The 20084-nt window shown below is 44.8% G+C and overlaps 1 protein-coding gene across 3 annotated transcripts in view; it reads left to right on the top strand.

The window, feature by feature from the left end:
* The first annotated feature begins 220 nt into the window (after positions 1–220).
* KDM4A (lysine demethylase 4A) overlaps positions 221–20084 on the top strand; it is a 209963-nt gene continuing 190099 nt past the window's right edge. The window contains exon 1 of one of the 3 annotated variants that reach the window (XM_068118523.2): positions 221–885. The gene's annotated coding sequence lies outside the window, so the exon portion shown is untranslated. The remainder of the gene's footprint in view (positions 886–20084) is intronic. The other 2 variants (XM_068118529.2, XM_068118535.2) reach the window with 2 other exon arrangements.

Below are 20084 nucleotides of genomic sequence, written 5' to 3'. Positions count from 1 at the left end.
TGAAGTTCCTTGTGAGGAGAAATATATTAACCTATTTTTTAGAGTATAATTAACTTGTGAGGTGATGATATGTATTTTAATGAAAATATGGAGTTTATGATGAAGTCCTTTCACATCGTTTTAATTCGAAGAGGAAATAGAATTTAATATATTGTGCTGCATCTAGATGCTCATAGATCTGAGATCCGCCATTGGACTTTTCCTCAAAAACACGTAATCTACACACATAAGCGAGCAGATCTTTATTCGTTTTACAGTCATTTGTCACCAAAACCTTTTTTCGCCTTTCGGAACGTCGCACGTACATTTTTGGCAAATAGTTTTTTTATTGGAAAGTCCGAGAAGGTACTTGCGGAAGCTTCGACCATACACCATCGAAAGCATTGCCGTTCCGTTGTCGCCTTCACGTTCCGCGCGACGTCGCACGTTAACACATGTTGATCGTCGTCTTCCCAAAGCACGTTGCGAAGCCGCACGCGAGTGAGGTAAAGGATCGTTAAATAAACCGGTTTTGGGAGTGAAGGCTGTTCAAAAGTGGTCTCGGCAGTTGCCATCATATTTGGGTATCGTCTTGTCAATACCTACGTGGCAAGCAAATGTATATTTTCCTCAGCATTATCAAGGTCGTCGGTTATTGAGGGTTTTAGAAGATTCCGATGGAGGTAATGACGGTCGATGTGCAGGTAACGAAAGGGGGTGGGAGATAAAGCGGATGTAGTATTAAAGGCCTAGGTTTGAGGCGCTTTTTGCTGCCGACAATTAGGGAATCATTCCCCCGGACGAGCGACTACAATAATAATTGTGGTGACCGTGAGATTGGGAGCCGAGGGACCCGGCCGAGCGCACACAGCTCGCCGTGGGGACTGTGCTGCTCGGTCCCAAAAGGTGAGTTGGCGGCGCACCTGGAGTTCGTGTTTGGTGGGTAATCAGCTGGGCCTGTGGCTCGGGCCTCCTTCAGACTCTGCTCCTTTAGCCTTTCTCTTCACTCCTTCAGCGTGCTTCGTCTTCTTGTAGTCGTAATGCTACCGCTGCGGCTGTTCGGCCTTGTGATTTTGCTCGGGCAGGTGATACTTTGTAGTGCTTCGTGATACCGTGATAGCGGATCCACAGGAGTTGGGGTGTTTTTATAGTTACGTGCTTCTTCTTCTTCTTCTTTGTGTTTTTGTTTTCGGGCAATGTTGTATTTTTTTGACTTGTAGGAAGTATATATGACGTTTATAGTTTTTGTTCGTGGTTAATGGGATTGTGTTTGTCGGTGCATGTGAAGTGTTTTTATTTACTTGTCTGCTCATTTATTTGGTCATGATTACCTCAACAACCTAAGGAGTAAGGGAGGCGGCGGTGATGATGTTTTTTTTTCACCTGTCTGTTTGTCGGTGAACATGATATCTTAAAGAGTTATCGACGGATTCGGATACAATTTGGTGGACATGTTGGGTGTGTGACGAGGACGAATTGATTCGATTTTGGTGAAGATCCGATAATTTTTTAATTTCTAGGTGATTCTTCACTATATGTATATGTATATGGAGTGACAGGGCCAAAAACGATATATAGCGTGATATTTCGAAACGTTGTGGACGCTTCATGACAAACTATGTGGCGACAAGTACAATCCGATTAGATTTTGCTTCATGTCGGATCCCAGATCTGACCTCACTATCAGTGGTTACAAAACGTAAACTTGACGGATGCGCTCTACCGAGTACCGCTGCAGCTAGTTATTAGTCCCCTACCGGTGTACACCGGAGGGGACTATAGGTTTGCACTCCGTCCCTCCGTCTGTCCGTCCCTCCGTCTGTCAGTCCGTCAGTCCGTCACGCAAAGAACAGTTTTCCGGACTTTTTTTTCTAAACTCTCAATGCTAATTATTTCAAACTTGGTACATGGTTTCCTCATGATAAGTTACAGATCAAGTTCGAACTTCACGACGTTTCGATCATTTTTGACAAAGTTATGGCACTTTGAACTTTGGGAATTTCCCCAACAGTTTTCCGGACGACAGACTGCCGGTAGGGGACATGTATTTCAGCGCAATACTCAGAATGCTTGTTGGTCCCCTACCGGTGTACACCATAGGGGACTATAGGTTTGCACTCCGTCCCTCCGTCTTTCAGTCTGTCGGTCCGTCAGTCCGTCACGCAAAGAACAGCTTTCCGGACTTTTTCCCTAAACTCTTAATGCTAATGATTTCAAACTTGGTGCATGGTTTCGTCATGATAAGTTACAAATCAAGTTCGAACTTCACGACGTTTCGATCATTTTTGACAAAGTTATGGCACTTTGAACTTTGGGAATTTCCCCAACAGTTTTCCGGACTATAATTTGGAGTGCAGTAAGTCATAATACTGTCTTCTATGACAGTGCTACCCAATGCCTGTAGGGGACATGTATTGCAGCGCAATACTCAGAATGCTTGTTCGTCCCCTACCGGTGTACACCGGAGGGGACTATAGGTTTGCACTCTGTCCCTCCGTCAGTCTGTCCGTCAGTCCATCTGTCACGCAAAGAACAGTTTTCCGGACTTTTTTTCTAAACTCTTAATGCTAATGATTTCAAACTTGGTACATAGTTTCCTCATGATAAGTTACAGATCAAGTTCGAACTCACGACGTTTCGATCATTTTTGCCAAAGTTATGGCACTTTGAACTTTGGTAATTTCCCCAACAGTTTTCCGGACGACAGACTGCCGGTAGGGGACATGTATTGCAGCGCAATACTCAGAATGCTTGTTAGTCCCCTACCGGTGTACACCGGAGGGGTCTATAGGTTTGCACTCCGTCCCTCCGTCTGTCAGTTTGTCCGTCTGTCAGTCCGTCAGTCCGTCACGCAAAGAACAGTTTTCCGGACTTTTTTTCTAAACTCTTAATGCTAATGATTTCAAACTTGGTACATAGTTTCCTCATGATAAGTTACAGATTAAGTTCGAACTCACGACGTTTCGATCATTTTTGACAAAGTTATGGCACTTTGAACTTTGGGAATTTCCCCAACAGTTTTCCGGACGACAGACTACCGGTAGGGGACATGTATTGCAGCGCAATACTCGGAATGCTTGTTAGTCCCCTACCGGAGGTAAGGGGACTATAGGTTTGTTCGCCGTCCGTCAGTCAGTCCGTCACACAAAGAACAGTTTTCCGGACTTTAAAAAAAAACTCTTAATGCTAATGATTTCAAACTTGGTACATGGTTTCCTCATGATAAGTGACAGATCAAGTTCGAACTTCACGACGTTTCGATCATTTTTGACAAAGTTATGGCACTTTGAACTTTGGGAATTCTGATAATTCTGATGATCCTTAACTCAGTGCCATTTTAAGTTTTAATTTCCTTTAAAAAAGATTTTCTCTGCAATAATGGGACCGATTGAGATCAAATTTTCACCGTAGGGGGGACTCGGTCTGTAGAATATTTTAATGGTAATTATGACGTCACAGGTCACGTGGTTCGGCCGCCATATTGTTTCTCGTGAAAACACGAAAACCCCTTTTTCTCTGCAACGGCTGAACAGATCGAGGCCAACTTTGCAGGCAGGATCGCATACCCATGATGAACAAAAAAAGTCAGCGAGCATGACGTCATGCATCACATGGTTTCAGAGTTATGACGTTTTTAAGCATGAACATTTAAAACTGATCCCCTCCCTCATTTTTGATCCAATCGAGGGGAAACTTCACAGATCTGTTCCGCATGTCAGTCTACTAAAATGTCCTTTCGCAATTTGCGATAGCTCACGTGGTTTGGCAGATATCGTTAATTAAACGAAAATATTTTAAAAATGGATATCTCTTAAATCGCTTTATTGATCGACGTGAAACGTCATACTGTAGTAGAATTCATGTAGAGTAACAAGTGTGCAAAATGTCAAGATTATTGGATGTACGGTCTGGAAGCTAGAAGTTGTTGTTGCGTGAAGAAGAAGAGGCGTCAAGTGTGCGGATTTAATTATTTACCACATGTACAGACAGAAAGCATCGTTGGACACGACCTGTCGCGGTCATTTTAACCTCAAATAAAATTCTAATTTAAGATTTGTCAATAGCTGAGGTATATTAACAAACGAATAAAACAGATTTGGTCAAATTCTGACTTTTTTTAACTCGATCGCATTTGACAGAGTTGTGACAAGCTGAGGAAGAAGAAACCTCGCATTGGCTTCTCCAATGTGCCATAAAAAAATGGATATCTCTTGAATCGCTAGTATGTCAGACCGTGCGTTGGTAATAATTTATATAATTCACACAGTGCAATATGTGCAGGCCGCTCCACGGAGCAACCTTGCGGGCTTATCAACGAGGTGAGGCGTGACACACGTGTCTCAGCATACCTCAGATCAAGTTTGAAAACCAGCATCAACCATGCATAAATTTGCATATTCGATCATTTTTGACAAAGTTATGGCACTTTGAACTTTGGTAGGGGACATGTATTGCAGGGTAATACTCAGAATGCTTGTTTATTTGGTGCTACGATGGTGATGCGGTCTCAAAGGCTTTGTGTGTATGTGTGTGTATGTATGTGTGTGTGTACCAGTTTGTTTGTGTGTGTGTACCAGTTTGTTTTTGTGTATGTATGTGTGTGTGCGTGTACCAGTTTGTGTGTGTATGTATGTATGTATGTGTGTGTGTGTGTGTACCAGTTTGTGTATTCCAGTTTGTGTGTGTGTGTGTACCAGTATGTGTGTGTGCATGTACCAGTTTGTGTGTGTGTACCAGTGTGTGTGTGCATGTGTACGTATGTGTGTGTGTGCGTATGTATGTGTGTGTGGTTTACCTGTGTGTGTGTGTTTTACCTGTTTGTGTGTGTGTATGTATGTGTACCCGTTTGTGTGTGTGTGTGTGTGTGTGTGTGTGTGTGTGTGTATGTGTACCAGTTTGTGTGTGTGTGTGTGTGTGTGTGTGTGTGTGTGTGTGTGTGTGTGTGTGTGTGTGTGTCTACCAGTTTGTGTGTCTACCAGTTTGTGTGTCTACCAGTTTGTGTGTCTACCAGTTTGTGTGTCTACCAGTTTGTGTGTCTACCAGTTTGTGTGTCTACCAGTTTGTGTGTCTACCAGTTTGTGTGTCTACCAGTTTGTGTGTCTACCAGTTTGTGTGTCTACCAGTTTGTGTGTGTCTACCAGTTTGTGTGTGTCCACCAGTTTGTTTGTGTGTGTCCACCAGTTTGTGTGTGTCTACCAGTTTGTTTGTGTGTGTCTACCAGTTTGTTTGTGTGTGTCCACCAGTTTGTTTGTGTGTGTCTACCAGTTTGTTTGTGTGTGTCCACCAGTTTGTTTGTGTGTGTCCACCAGTTTGTTTGTGTGTGTCCACCAGTTTGTTTGTGTGTGTCCACCAGTTTGTTTGTGTGTGTCCACCAGTTTGTTTGTGTGTGTCCACCAGTTTGTTTGTGTGTGTCCACCAGTTTGTTTGTGTGTGTCCACCAGTTTGTTTGTGTGTGTCCACCAGTTTGTTTGTGTGTGTCCACCAGTTTGTTTGTGTGTGTCCACCAGTTTGTTTGTGTGTGTCCACCAGTTTGTTTGTGTGTGTCCACCAGTTTGTTTGTGTGTGTCCACCAGTTTGTTTGTGTGTGTCCACCAGTTTGTTTGTGTGTGTCCACCAGTTTGTTTGTGTGTGTCCACCAGTTTGTTTGTGTGTGTCCACCAGTTTGTTTGTGTGTGTCCACCAGTTTGTTTGTGTGTGTCCACCAGTTTGTTTGTGTGTGTCCACCAGTTTGTTTGTGTGTGTCCACCAGTTTGTTTGTGTGTGTCCACCAGTTTGTTTGTGTGTGTCCACCAGTTTGTTTGTGTGTGTCCACCAGTTTGTTTGTGTGTGTCCACCAGTTTGTTTGTGTGTGTCCACCAGTTTGTTTGTGTGTGTCCACCAGTTTGTTTGTGTGTGTCCACCAGTTTGTTTGTGTGTGTCCACCAGTTTGTTTGTGTGTGTCCACCAGTTTGTTTGTGTGTGTCCACCAGTTTGTTTGTGTGTGTCCACCAGTTTGTTTGTGTGTGTCCACCAGTTTGTTTGTGTGTGTCCACCAGTTTGTTTGTGTGTGTCCACCAGTTTGTTTGTGTGTGTCCACCAGTTTGTTTGTGTGTGTCCACCAGTTTGTTTGTGTGTGTCCACCAGTTTGTTTGTGTGTGTCCACCAGTTTGTTTGTGTGTGTCCACCAGTTTGTTTGTGTGTGTCCACCAGTTTGTTTGTGTGTGTCCACCAGTTTGTTTGTGTGTGTCCACCAGTTTGTTTGTGTGTGTCCACCAGTTTGTTTGTGTGTCCACCAGTTTGTTTGTGTGTGTCCACCAGTTTGTTTGTGTGTGTCCACCAGTTTGTTTGTGTGTGTCCACCAGTTTGTTTGTGTGTGTCCACCAGTTTGTTTGTGTGTGTCCACCAGTTTGTTTGTGTGTGTCCACCAGTTTGTTTGTGTGTGTCCACCAGTTTGTTTGTGTGTGTCCACCAGTTTGTTTGTGTGTGTCCACCAGTTTGTTTGTGTGTGTCCACCAGTTTGTTTGTGTGTGTCCACCAGTTTGTTTGTGTGTGTCCACCAGTTTGTTTGTGTGTGTCCACCAGTTTGTTTGTGTGTGTCCACCAGTTTGTTTGTGTGTGTCCACCAGTTTGTTTGTGTGTGTCCACCAGTTTGTTTGTGTGTGTCCACCAGTTTGTTTGTGTGTGTCCACCAGTTTGTTTGTGTGTGTCCACCAGTTTGTTTGTGTGTGTCCACCAGTTTGTTTGTGTGTGTCCACCAGTTTGTTTGTGTGTGTCCACCAGTTTGTTTGTGTGTGTCCACCAGTTTGTTTGTGTGTGTCCACCAGTTTGTTTGTGTGTGTCCACCAGTTTGTTTGTGTGTGTCCACCAGTTTGTTTGTGTGTGTCCACCAGTTTGTTTGTGTGTGTCCACCAGTTTGTTTGTGTGTGTCCACCAGTTTGTTTGTGTGTGTCCACCAGTTTGTTTGTGTGTGTCCACCAGTTTGTTTGTGTGTGTCCACCAGTTTGTTTGTGTGTGTCCACCAGTTTGTTTGTGTGTGTCCACCAGTTTGTTTGTGTGTGTCCACCAGTTTGTTTGTGTGTGTCCACCAGTTTGTTTGTGTGTGTCCACCAGTTTGTTTGTGTGTGTCCACCAGTTTGTTTGTGTGTGTCCACCAGTTTGTTTGTGTGTGTCCACCAGTTTGTTTGTGTGTGTCCACCAGTTTGTTTGTGTGTGTCCACCAGTTTGTTTGTGTGTGTCCACCAGTTTGTTTGTGTGTGTCCACCAGTTTGTTTGTGTGTGTCCACCAGTTTGTTTGTGTGTGTCCACCAGTTTGTTTGTGTGTGTCCACCAGTTTGTTTGTGTGTGTCCACCAGTTTGTTTGTGTGTGTCCACCAGTTTGTTTGTGTGTGTCCACCAGTTTGTTTGTGTGTGTCCACCAGTTTGTTTGTGTGTGTCCACCAGTTTGTTTGTGTGTGTCCACCAGTTTGTTTGTGTGTGTCCACCAGTTTGTTTGTGTGTGTCCACCAGTTTGTTTGTGTGTGTCCACCAGTTTGTTTGTGTGTGTCCACCAGTTTGTTTGTGTGTGTCCACCAGTTTGTTTGTGTGTGTCCACCAGTTTGTTTGTGTGTGTCCACCAGTTTGTTTGTGTGTGTCCACCAGTTTGTTTGTGTGTGTCCACCAGTTTGTTTGTGTGTGTCCACCAGTTTGTTTGTGTGTGTCCACCAGTTTGTTTGTGTGTGTCCACCAGTTTGTTTGTGTGTGTCCACCAGTTTGTTTGTGTGTCTACACCAGTTTGTTTGTGTGGGTCTACCAGTTTGTTTGTGTGTGTCTACACCAGTTTGTTTGTGTGTGCCTACCAGTTTGTTTGTGTATGTATGTGTGTGCGTGTACCAGTTTGTGTGTGTGTGCCTACCAGTTTGTTTGTGTATGTATGTGTGTGCGTGTACCAGTTTGTGTGTGTATGTATATGTGTGTGCGTGTACCAGTTTCTGTGTGTACCAGTTTGTGTGTGTGTACCAGTTTGTGTGTGTGTACCAGTTTGTGTGTGTGTACCAGTTTGTGTGTGTGTACCAGTTTGTGTGTGTGTACCAGTTTGTGTGTGTGTACCAGTTTGTGTGTGTGTACCAGTTTGTGTGTGTGTACCAGTTTGTGTGTGTGTACCAGTTTGTGTGTGTGTACCAGTTTGTGTGTGTGTACCAGTTTGTGTGTGTGTACCAGTTTGTGTGTGTGTACCAGTTTGTGTGTGTACCAGTTTGTGTGTGTGTCCCAGTTTGTGTGTGTGTACCAGTTTGTGTGTGTGTACCAGTTTGTGTGTGTGTGTGTTTTACCTGTGTGTGTGTGTGTTTTACCTGTGTGTGTGTGTTTTACCTGCTTGTGTGTGTGTTTTACCTGCTTGTGTGTGTGTATGTGTATCATTTTGTGTGTGTGTGTGTATGTATGTGTACCCGTTTGTGTGTGTGTGTATGTATGTGTACCATTTTGTGTGTGTATGTATGTGTACCCGTTTGTGTGTGTGTATATGTGTACCCGTTTGTGTGTGTGTATATGTGTACCCGTTTGTGTGTGTGTATGTATGTGTACCCGTTTGCGTGTGTGTATGTGTACCAGTGTGTATGTGTACCTGTGTGTGTCTGCGTGTGCGCGCGTGTATGTGTGTGTGCACGCGCATATGTCAAATGCCATGTTTGTGCTGAATATCTCTCACGTATTCAATGCATTGTATATGAAAATAAAGCTAAATGTCCTTTTAACCTGTTATGTGTGTGGCATGTAAATAATATATAACCAAGTTATGAGACCAAAGTGATGTTGCAGGCAGTTTAATGATCCTTCCATAAAACTACTAATATCTTTTACAGTCCCAATTGATCTCACTTTCGTGTAGAGTCGGTCGGTGAAAGTTTTTGTTCTAATGTTTTCACGAACCAGATTGGTGGTGGTAGGAATTTGTAATTTGTTCAGGGTGCTGGCGATAACTCGCCTATTCTTTGCTAAAGACACTGTGGGCTGGCCTTCTTTAACATTATCCAGCCGATGCTCGTGGACGAGACACCGAGACCGACGTCCATCTGAGGGACGACGCACTTTGTGATGCCAATACCATGCTTGCAAAGCACCGCCCTGTTTATAGTCAGGTCGAGAATCGAATTGTTATCTCTGCACCATCCTGTCATACATACAGTATATGATCATTCCGGCAAGTGAGTATGGTATTGCAAATATCACTGCCTTGTCATGCTTTAGTTAAACAACCCATATGACCATTAGAAGGTGTTGTGTCGGTTGTCCTGCTGATGAAACGCACTGTAGGCCAGCGAGCCATGTACATGGCATGATTATGGCACTTCAAGCAAGCTGCTAACCCCCCGCCACTCCCCTCCTCTCCCTCTGGGACCCAACCAGGCCAACAAACTCCAAGTGCGTAGCACTTGTACGCTAGATAACTTATGAGGTTGGAGTTCGGCTGGCTCTAACTCTATGAAGTTATCTCGCCCATTCTCGTGTACAAGTAGTGCCGCTTAGAGTTTGCGACTCCATTGGTCATCTTTATGTTCATCAAGTTAATTTCAAGGTCAATTTATTTCTCCTTCAGGTGAAAATGTAACTTTGTAGCAGCGAAGTAAGTTTTGTTTTCATGTAAAATTAGTGGTAAATTTTGGTAAAGCGCAGTGTAAATTTAGTGGTACATATTTTGTGAAGTCTAAGTTTTGGTAAACTCTGATGTAAATTTAGTGGTACATTATGGTAAAGTACGACGTAACTTAAATGGTGCATTTTGCTAAAGTGCGATGTATATTTAGTGGTACATTATGGTAAAGTGATGTAAATTTAGTGGTACATTATGGTAAAGTGCGATGTAAATTTAGTGGTACATTATGGTAAAGTGCGATGTAAATTTAGTGGTACATTATGGTAAAGTGCGATGTAAATTTAGTGGTACATTATGGTAAAGTGCGATGTAAATTTAATGGTGCATTTTGCTAAAGTACGATGCAAGTTTATTTGTACATATTGCTTAAGTACGATGTAAATTTAGTGGTATATTATGGTAAAGTGCGATGTAAACTTAGTGGTACATTATGGTAAAGTGCGATGTAAATTTAATGGTGCATTTTGCTAAAGTACGATGCAAGTTTATTTGTACATATTGCTTAAGTACGATGTAAATTTAGTGGTACATTATGGTAAAGTGCGATGTAAACTTAGTGGTACATTATGGTAGAGTGCGATGTAAATTTAATGGTGCATTTTGCTAAAGTACGATGCAAGTTTATTTGTACATATTGCTTAAGTACGATGTAAATTTAGTGGTACATTTTCGAAAAGTATGATGTAAATTTAGTGGTGCATTTTGGACCGTCATCTCACTGACATGATAATCCATCTCGTGCATAGTTTATTCGCTTCTTGGTACCTGTGGTGCGGCAAGCTTCTGGCCTACAGAGGAGCACCCTGCCATGGCATTGACCTCGTCGAAACACGTGTTGCCATTTTCCACAATGAATGATTATGCACTTGTGCAATGTGAAAATGAGGTCTTGGCTTTCACTAAGATTCCCCAGAAAGGATGAAACTACTTGCATCAATTTATTCTGATCCTTGATTTTGATCTGATCTGATTCTTTCATGGCATTCAGGCCATCTTTGACCTTGACAATGCACTTTCTCTCAGAATCGGTATCTCGTTTATGCCAGAACTTTTTTTTTTTTGCTTTGATGCATAATATAACCGGTGACACATTCGGTATTAAAGGTTGTGTGCTGTTTATTTATTTCCATTCTGTGGCATCTGTTCGGTGTTTATAACAGATGTCGGCATATACCAAATGCATGTACTGACTCAAAGCAAGAAATGCTTTGACCTGGCTATATTGCTTGGTTTGGTTAAGAGTTGAAGATTTTTATTTTGTGTAGGTATAGTTGAAAATTTATAGCACGGTAAAGTATGGCAATGTCCAATTCTGGTTTCCTGGGTGGTAGTTTCTCTTCTTTTATCACTAATCATCAGGTGGCACAATTGGGGTTCTCTCTCTCTCTCGCTCTTTTTTTTTTCCTCATCTTTCTGCTAAAAAGGGGAATGGGTGGGAGGAGGTGAGGGGTTGGATGGAGACAATACACCTTCTGGATTAGGTTTCACGACAAACCACACCTGCCACCTGGTTCATTTGGGCCTCTAATTGCTTCGATCATACGTTTACGTTGGTGCTGCATGGGTTGAATGAATTGAATGGAATTCTCTCTCGAAGCTGAAGTGTTGCTTTGTCCTCGTGAGCTTGTTGCCATTATCTGGTAAGAGAAATTGCTCGGCCTTACCGATTTATTGGGAGATGGAGGGGGGGGGGGGGGGTCATAGTCATCTGCGCTGTTGTTTATTTGCACTAATATTATGAGTAGCTTACAAAAGATGCTCATCAAGGTCTTCAAGCAGCCATCAATCATCTGGACTGGTCTCCCATCTCTACCGCCTCTGACATCAACTCATCCTGGGAATTCTTCCAAAGTAAATTGCTCTCTCTCATGCACAGATTTATCCCGTCTCGTCTTCAGTTGTCATACCCTTCCTCCCGTCCATGGTACACGGAATCTTGTGGTGAGGCTATTGCCCAGAAACAACTTGCTTTCGTCTCCTGGAAAGCAAATCCAACGGAAGGAAATCTCATTTCCTTTCACAAAGCCCGAAACAAGTGTGTGTCCACCCTCAGGAGAGCCAGGAAACAATATCTCTCCGTTCTCAGGACAAAACTCTCTTATCTGTCTCCCTCTTCCAAATCCTGGTGGCGTCTGGTCAAATCTGTTTCTGGTGTGTGTTCCCCCTCCATCCCCTCCCTCACCTCAAACGGCTACACAGCTGACCGCACGTGAAAAAGCTGAATGCCTCAACTCTGTGTTTGCCTCTAAATCTTGTGTCCCAAACTCATCCCTCTCTGTACCCACCGCACCCAGTCATACCCAGCTGCTCCTGGACTCTGTGTCCTTTCCTCCTGACAAGGTGGAAAAGTTTCTGTCAACCCTCGACTCTGATTCTGCAACTGGACCTGATGGCATCAGCCCACGGGTCCGAAAATCCTGTTCTTCCGCTCTTTCACTCCCTCTATCTGTTCTCTTCACCCTCTCTTTTGCTCAAGGTCATCTGCCATCTGCTTGGAAATCTGCCAACATCACCGCTTTGCACAAAAAAGGTGCAAAAACAGATCCCAGCAACTACAGACCAATCAGCCTTCTCCCAATTATCAGCAAAGTCATGGAATCCATCATTGCTTCAGAAATGAAATCTTTCCTCTTCTCAAATGGCTTGATCTCTGATCATCAATTTGGTTTCAGACCTGGTTACTCTACTCTGGACATGCTGCTTCTGCTTTCTCAACAATGGATGGAGGTCCTCAATGCCAAACAGGAAATTAGAGCTGTCTCCCTTGACATATCACGTGCCTTCGATACGGTCTGGCACCCCGCTCTGCTCACCAAACTCTCCTCTTTTGGTATCCATGGAAATCTCCACGCATGGCTGGCGGACTTCCTCTGTAGTCGAAGTCAACATGTGGCCCTGAATGGGTTTCTCTCATCTCCTCTTCCTGTTCAGGCTGGAGTTCCCCAAGGCAGTGTTCTGGGCCCTGTGCTTTTTCTGGTCTTCATCAATGATCTCTCTGACTCTCTTGAAAATCCTCTCTATCTCTTTGCTGATGACTCCTCTCTCTGTCGCTCCATTCTTCATCCCTCAGATCGGCAGTCTGCAGCCTCCTCACTCTCTGCAGACCTGGACAAAATCACAGACTGGGCAAACAAGTGGAACATGTCTTTCAATCCTGACAAATCTCACACTCTTACGATGTCTCTCCGAAAAGACCGACTGGACAACCCTCCCATCCACTTTCTGAATAATCCTCTCCAAGAAGTTCTGTCACTCAAGCTTTTGGGTCTCACTATCTGCCATGATCTTTCCTGGGAAAACCACATTTCAAATCTGGCCTCCAAAGCCAGTCACCGACTGGGCATCCTTCGTCGTGCGAAGTCCTTCCTTGGCACACCTGAGCTCCTCACCACATACAAGGCTTTCATCTGCAGCTCAATGGAATACTGCTCTCCCCTCTGGGCTGGTGCTCCTGCCTCACACCTAGCTCGTCTTCACGCTGTTGAAACCAAAGCATTCAGAATCATTGCAATCTCCCGCGATGAAGCTAACTCCAAGGGCCTCTCACTCACTCACCGCAGGCAGGTTGGTGGTCTTTCCGTCTGCTACTGACTCCTCTCTGGCCTTGCCCCCCCCAGCTCTCTCTGTAGTCTGGTCTGTTAGGGGGATTTTAAGGGGGGATTGTGCAAATTTGTCTACAAGCATGAAACTTGGCACACTTGTAGTTTGTGACCTGCTGAATTCAAATCTGCCGGGTGCCAAAGCCAATTCTCAATGGGAGCGCCATATTTGACACTTCAAAATGGCCGCCACTCAAAAACTGACTTTTCCGTTACTAGCCAACCAAAAGTCACATAATTACAATTAAAAGCACTTTTCTAGGGTTTTGGACCTCACTGATTCTAAATCTGATGTCTGTTTGACAGTAGCCTTGACGGATCGCCAAATTGGGAAATCCAATATGGCCACCGGTGAATATTATAATAAATTTTGCATAACTTTGACACTTAAAGTCATAAATCAGGAAGTAAAACCAAGAGATCAAGGTATCCTTTATTGATCAACAAAATCAGGCTAATAACCATTAAGCACTATGTTAATATTAATTAATTAATTTGCATATATTAATAGTAAATCAATCAATCAATAAATGTATGAATCATATCACGTGCTGTGACTGATGTCACACTGATTCATGAATTCTCATTGTTCACACATCCACCTTCGCATTTGCACAAAATTGTGCAACGAACGCCAGCTCTGCAGCACTTGCAGTTCCCTGTGCATGACTTCGCACAGCCACACTGCAAAAGGATGGAACAGGCCTTGCTGCTGTCCTCAAGGGTTGTCCAGAAGGGCAACCACCCACCACTGCTGTCTTTGTGCCACCCCCAGTCATGGAAGTCAGGGATGTCCTGGTAAACAGACGTTGCCTGACTCCAGAAGAAGCTGGCCTGCAGCATTGCTCTGCGGATGTGTTGATATAGAGCAGCTTGTGTTGGTGGTAAGGCCTCTAGTATCTTCTTCCCACTTGTGAAGAGTCGAAGCCTAGCCTCATTGACTCTTTCCAGACCAGGGTGTCCATCAGTCCTGGTGTGCTCTGCCAGGCTGACCAGGCTGACTTCTTACCACATCCCAGGAAGTGTGACACAGTGTCACAGCCTGTGACCGCATGGAATAATGGCAGTGCCAGGCACGTTGATGGTCCCAGCTGGGCAGAGAGTGTGTGGATAGGAATGTCACGCATCTTCTTCCCACTGCCGAGACAGACCCACAACTGGGACAGCCCAAGTGATGAAAATAAGTGAATGGCCAGGATGACCACATCACTGTCGACTGTGCGCACCAAGGCAACCTGGTGGCGCTGCTGTGCTGCATGGGCAAGATGGAGCAGTATCCTGGTATCAGCCTCAGTGTGGTTAAATGGCTGAAGACCAGACACGTCATGTTGTTTTTTGGAGAGAACACTCTCCTTGTTGGTGCTGAGGAGAAGTCTCCCACCCAGATCCTGCTTTACAAGCTGTGCACTCAGGAAGGGGAACAGTTCCCTCTTGTTGTCAGTATTCTTGAGGAACCCAGTGTTCCAGTCCTTCTTTGGAATGCGGGTCTGGCCATCCCCAATCCTGGTACATGGGCCTACGCCACGACGATGGTGTGTCAGGGTTTTGAGGTTGTCCTCTGGGTAGGTGTCCCAGAAAGCATATACCCGTGTGACAGTTGGTGTTACCTGTGACTCCACAAATGGCACCAAATGTTGTGACACATAATCAGTGAATGTGTGTGCTGAGGTCGGCCGCACCATGTGAACAACAGCTGCCATGTCAAGTACCACAACTGTGGCTGCTTTGGCTGCAGCTGAGCGACCAGTGGGTGCCTTTAGGTGCTCTAGAATGTCCGACTTTTTGCCAGACCTGAGTGATCCTTGGTTTGAGAGACTAGGTGGTTCTCTCTGATTCTCATACCGGAAGAACTCTTCCATGTCTGCATCAGGTCGAGACTGCAAGGATAGGAAAAGCTTGGTTATGAGGGAAGAGTTTCTCTGAGCACTGCCTGATGTGCCTCCCTTTTTGGTGGTAACAGGGCGATTGGCAAATGTGAGGACATTTTGGTGTTTGAGAGTGTTTGTTATTGGCAAAGTGTCCTGGTCTAGAGTCTGTGTTACAAGCTTGGCATGCAGATCTTTTCCAAGGTTATGAAGCTGGGCAAGCGATGCAACAACTTCATCTTTCATGACCTCCTGTGTGTGTAGAGCCACAAGCTCATGGCCATTGGCAAAGGGATTACCTAGCTGTTCAGCTATCTCCACAAATGACAGAACATCTTTCTTGTACTTAGTCTGCAAAGCACTTGCTTCTTCGTGATGGGTAGTGCGTGAGCTTGCAGTGTCCAACACAGCCTCAAACTCCTCGATACATCGAGAGCAGTCGGGACCTGCTAGCATGAAAAGAGTGAGGGCCTCAGGGTTTTCATACAGACCAACTGCACCACCATGGGCCTGAAGGTTCTTGTTTGACTGCTCATGTAATTGGTCCTTGCCAATGAGGCTGAACTTGTGAGGTGACCTCTGGACAACAAAGTTCCCCTTGAGAAACTCAGCATACAACTGTGGGTGCTTCTCAGGCAACTGGACCATATCCCGCACATGCACTGGTAGCCAACGAGCATAGTTTGTGTGGTCCATCACATGGAACCAGGAGCACAGCTCATCACAGACCTGCACATACAGCAGGAAGTCTCCCTCACGGAGAGAAAGGATGAAGCGGCACATTAGGAGCTCCAGGTCCACGATGGTAGACCTGAACATGGGATTGTGAGTTCTGGACCTTTGAGCCCAGATCTCTAGAGACTCAGGTGGTCCCTCAACACCAGAGCAGTAATTGGAGTATGACTTCTGTCTGAGGAGATACAGACCCATGACAGAGACCTGGTGAGCATAGCGAGTGCGCTTTATATGATGCTCATGAAGCACAGACTGGGCACGGCCAGATGTGAGGACCTGGGCCTGAGTAAGAATGTTGCTCCACCCAGAGTCCCACAGCAACTTATCAATCATCTGGTGCATTTTGTCCTCTATGTGTAGAGCGCCCATCATCAGGACCAGCTTATCTTCCCCCATTGTGTCAGGGAATGACCACTGCAGCTGCTTAGCGATGGCATACAGAGGCTGGTCACCACCAAGCACAGGAGTTTGACCAGAGTTGAGGGCCTCTGTGCCTTGCATTGTGAGATGCATTGCATGTTTCATCATAGAAGGTGTGGCTGCTTTGTCAGGGAACAGAGGTAGAACCCCTATCAATGCCTTAGGCTTCACAGAGTCATCACTCATGAGTCGGGAGTTGTAGCCTGATCAGGTGATGACTTCACCTTCTGGCAATGTGTCCTGTTTCAGCACTGTGGACACATGTGCCATCCAGGACTCATCCTTGAATTTGGCTCCATGTAGCAGATTATGAGATGGCCGAGAATTGAGATCTGGAGTACATGGTACATGCAAATCATTGCTTGAGAATTCAGCTGGCTGAACCACTGTGTAGGATTCAGGAAGTTGTGGTACAGTAGTGTCTGTAGGATCCAGCTCGATAGAGGGTCGCTGTACTCCTTGGTTGTCCCAAGACAGGTGGTTTGTCACGCTGATTGCTGTCCCATGGAACTCATCATGGGAGAAGTTACCTTGGTTGCTGCTATCCAAGTTGTCTACATCAAAGGTCACGAAGACCCCACTACGGATGTTTGTGGGCAGCACAACTCCATCCTGGACAAACTGTTTGACGTGTGCTCGTGCCATGGATCGCCTGATCTCCAAGACACGACTGTAAGACACAGAAACCCCAAAGGCATTGGCATTATTGATCTCTTTCTTCCGCCTACCCTCACCATGCAGCTTGAGGTCCTGGTACAAAGGGAAAGGGGTCTCATGTTCTTTGTTGTGACGGATGTTGCTGGACTTTGTGGCATGATGTGAACCACTGCAGGTATTATAAATAATCTGCTGGGCAATGGCGCTTGCAACTCTTGCCCTGCCTTGTACCTGCGCCTGCAACTCCTCATTGCTCTGTTCACGCAAGATTGAGGGGCCCTGGAGCAGGATGTTGAGGAAGCTTCTCAGCTGTCCAGGGATGGGAGATGTCAGGGAATCGGAGGCAAAAGAACCAGTAAATGGTTCTTGCCTCTGGAGACAGCATTTCCTAAGTATTACTGCTGCTCGCATCAACAACAAAGCATCATCCTGACCTATCTGGGACTTATGGGCTTCAGCTATTAGATCTCCAACGTTCTGGTTGCTAGAGATATAGACTTCCTTGCCCTGGGAGAACTCTGTCGACTCAGGAAGCAACTTCAGAAGATACTCCTTGAACCGTGTGACATGTGGTTCCCTGGTATCAGAACAGGGAATTCCCTGTTGCTCCACAAGTGTTCATAACTGTCGCAAAGCAGACAGTTTGAAGACTGAGTCAGAGTCCTCGACTAAAGCAACAATTTGCGCAATGGCAACTGAATTGAAGTGAGGGGCAGGAGGACCTGCAGATGATCTGCGATCCTCAGCACGAGCTGAGTCTCTCAGGTGCAAGTAACACTGTACATGATAGTAAGTGTCACCAGCGTGGGCATCAGCTGCGTGGGCAATCAGTTTGCCCAGAAGATTGAAATTGTTGGTGCTCTGAGCCCAGGTCTTTAAGTTTGTGTCTACATTAAATGTTTCAACTTTACGTAGATTCTTTTGGTCCTGTCCCTCACATATTATGCAACAAGGAGACTTCTGAGGAGCAGAAGACACTGCAAAACTGGACCGTAGTTTCTTAGGTGAGTTTTGGTCACTAGAATCCTCTTTTTCAGTGAACCTTCTCAGGCGAGAGTTACTGCAGTAGGTTCTGCAAACTTTGTGATATTTGGCATTGTGTGTCTGAAGCGTCTTAGCAATGCCCTGGCCCTCATCAAGCTGAGCCCATGACACTTTCAAACAAGAAGGCATGACACCAATGGCTTTAAAACCATTCAGATCTTTCTCAATTGAAGCAAGGCCCTCTTCCGTTGGCGTCTGCAACCGTTCATCCTTTTCTTCTTGGCAGACACAGCAAAGCTCCCAGTTGATGGCATCCATCCTTGCCATCCACCACTAGTACAGCTAGGACTTCTATTCTCTATTCTTCTATTCTATTCTTCTATTCCCACAGCAGAACGACAGGCACCTGAAAAAAAAAAAAAAAAAAAAATTTAAATTAAAATTTAAAAAAATTGTCAAACATAAAATTTCAAAAATGTAAAATTTCCTGTCAAGGCTACTGTCAAACAGACATCAGATTTAGAATCAGTGAGGTCCAAAACCCTAGAAAAGTGTTTTTAATTGTAATTATGTGACTTTTGGTTGGCTAGTAACGGAAAAGTCAGTTTTTGAGTGGCGGCCATTTTGAAGTGTCAAATATGGCGCTCCCATTGAGAATTGGCTTTGGCTCCCGGCAGATTTGAATTCAGCATGTCAAAAACTACAAGTGTGCCAAATGTCATGCTTGTAGACAAATCTGCACAATTTTTCCCCTAACAGACCAGACTACTGGGCTCTGTCCCGCAAACATTCCTACAGGTCGCACAAGATCTGCCTGCAACCCTCTTATGGTTAAACTGCCAAAATCAAGACTCTCTGCTCACCTTCACTCCTTCATTCCTCTTTTCTCCTGCCTCTGGAACAAACTCCCTCACTCTCTTCAATCCCACTCCACCCTCCAGGTCTTTAAAACAGCTGTTCACCACCATCTCTTATCTTCCCCCATCCAAAACCTTGATCTTTTCTACTCCCACTAATTCACCCCAGATCCACCTTGTTTGAAATTCCAACTTCTTTCCTGGAAGTCCTGGCAGTGTCCATATGTTTTATACCTCTCCCACCCCCCCTTCCCATGCCTCCCATCCCAAAGCCCTCTCCCTCCCACAGATCTCTCGATGTCTCCATGTCTCTCGGTCCCTGCTCTCAAATGTTGTTTGTGTCCTTCCCCCTCTCTCCCCATCTTGTCTACCGCTCCCGATGTTATTTGTTTTATGTGTCGGTTTGTCTTTCTGTGTGATTAATGTTCGCTCTTTCACGAGCCTCGATCTTGTATACAAAAAAAGAAAAAAGAAAAAAAAAAGGTGAATGATAAATCTTGCTTGCACTCTGAAGTGGTTGACTTTTCTGAAATAAAGTTGGTTCGATTTGCCATGGCCTTCACTGATTGCTGGACTAATGTTATGATTTCGATCGGTATTGAAAGGAATGAATGCTAAGCTATTTTATCTTTAAATTCAATAAGGTTTATTCGATAATTGTTGTATATTTTTGTTGTTCTTGGAAATTTATCTTAACCTTCCACCCACTGCCAATCTCTCTTTCCATTTGCCAAGATATTATTTTCTTCAGTGTGCGTGCGTGGTCGGCTGGTTTCCGGAAAGGGAAAGGCTGTCCGGACGTGATATTTAGTCGGGCAACTACCAGAGAAGCCGCATGAGCATCAAGCTTAGTTCGTCGTACTTGTGTTGACTTGTGGAAGGCATGTATGACTCGGTCCCTTGTGCTTCCTTGTGGAAAGCACTTGAGAAGCCTGGCATCCCGGAAAGTGTCATGCTAATTCGGTCTTTTCACGAGTCCATGAAGGCCTTTATACAAGTGAAAGCGAAGGTAACTCTGGATGAAATAGATGTTGACAATGGTCTTCGTCGGGGGTGCCTAATGGCACTGACTGTTTAACTTGTATGCACCGAAGGTGGATGGAGGTTATGTTTTCACCCCTGTCTGTTTGTTTGATTGTCTGTTTGTGAACAAGATATCTCAAAAAGTTGTGGACGGGTTTGGACGAAATTTTGCGGAGAGGTAGTGTATGTGACAAGGACGAAATGATCAAATTTTGGTTAAGATTCAGATCCGGCACGTAGAATTTAAGTGACACCACCATTGGGAGATATGGCCAAAAATGATATGTAGGAGGATATCTCAAAAAGTTGTGGACGGATTTGGTCGAAACTTGGTGGAGAGGTTGTGTGTGTAACAAGA

This window comes from Myxine glutinosa, chromosome 1, assembly GCF_964187855.1.
Source record: "Myxine glutinosa chromosome 1, kmMyxGlut1.1, whole genome shotgun sequence".
In the NCBI taxonomy this organism is placed as follows: Eukaryota; Metazoa; Chordata; class Myxini; order Myxiniformes; family Myxinidae; genus Myxine; species Myxine glutinosa.
Note: the sequence above shows the minus strand (reverse complement) of the source record. Positions and strands in the feature narration are given on the sequence as shown.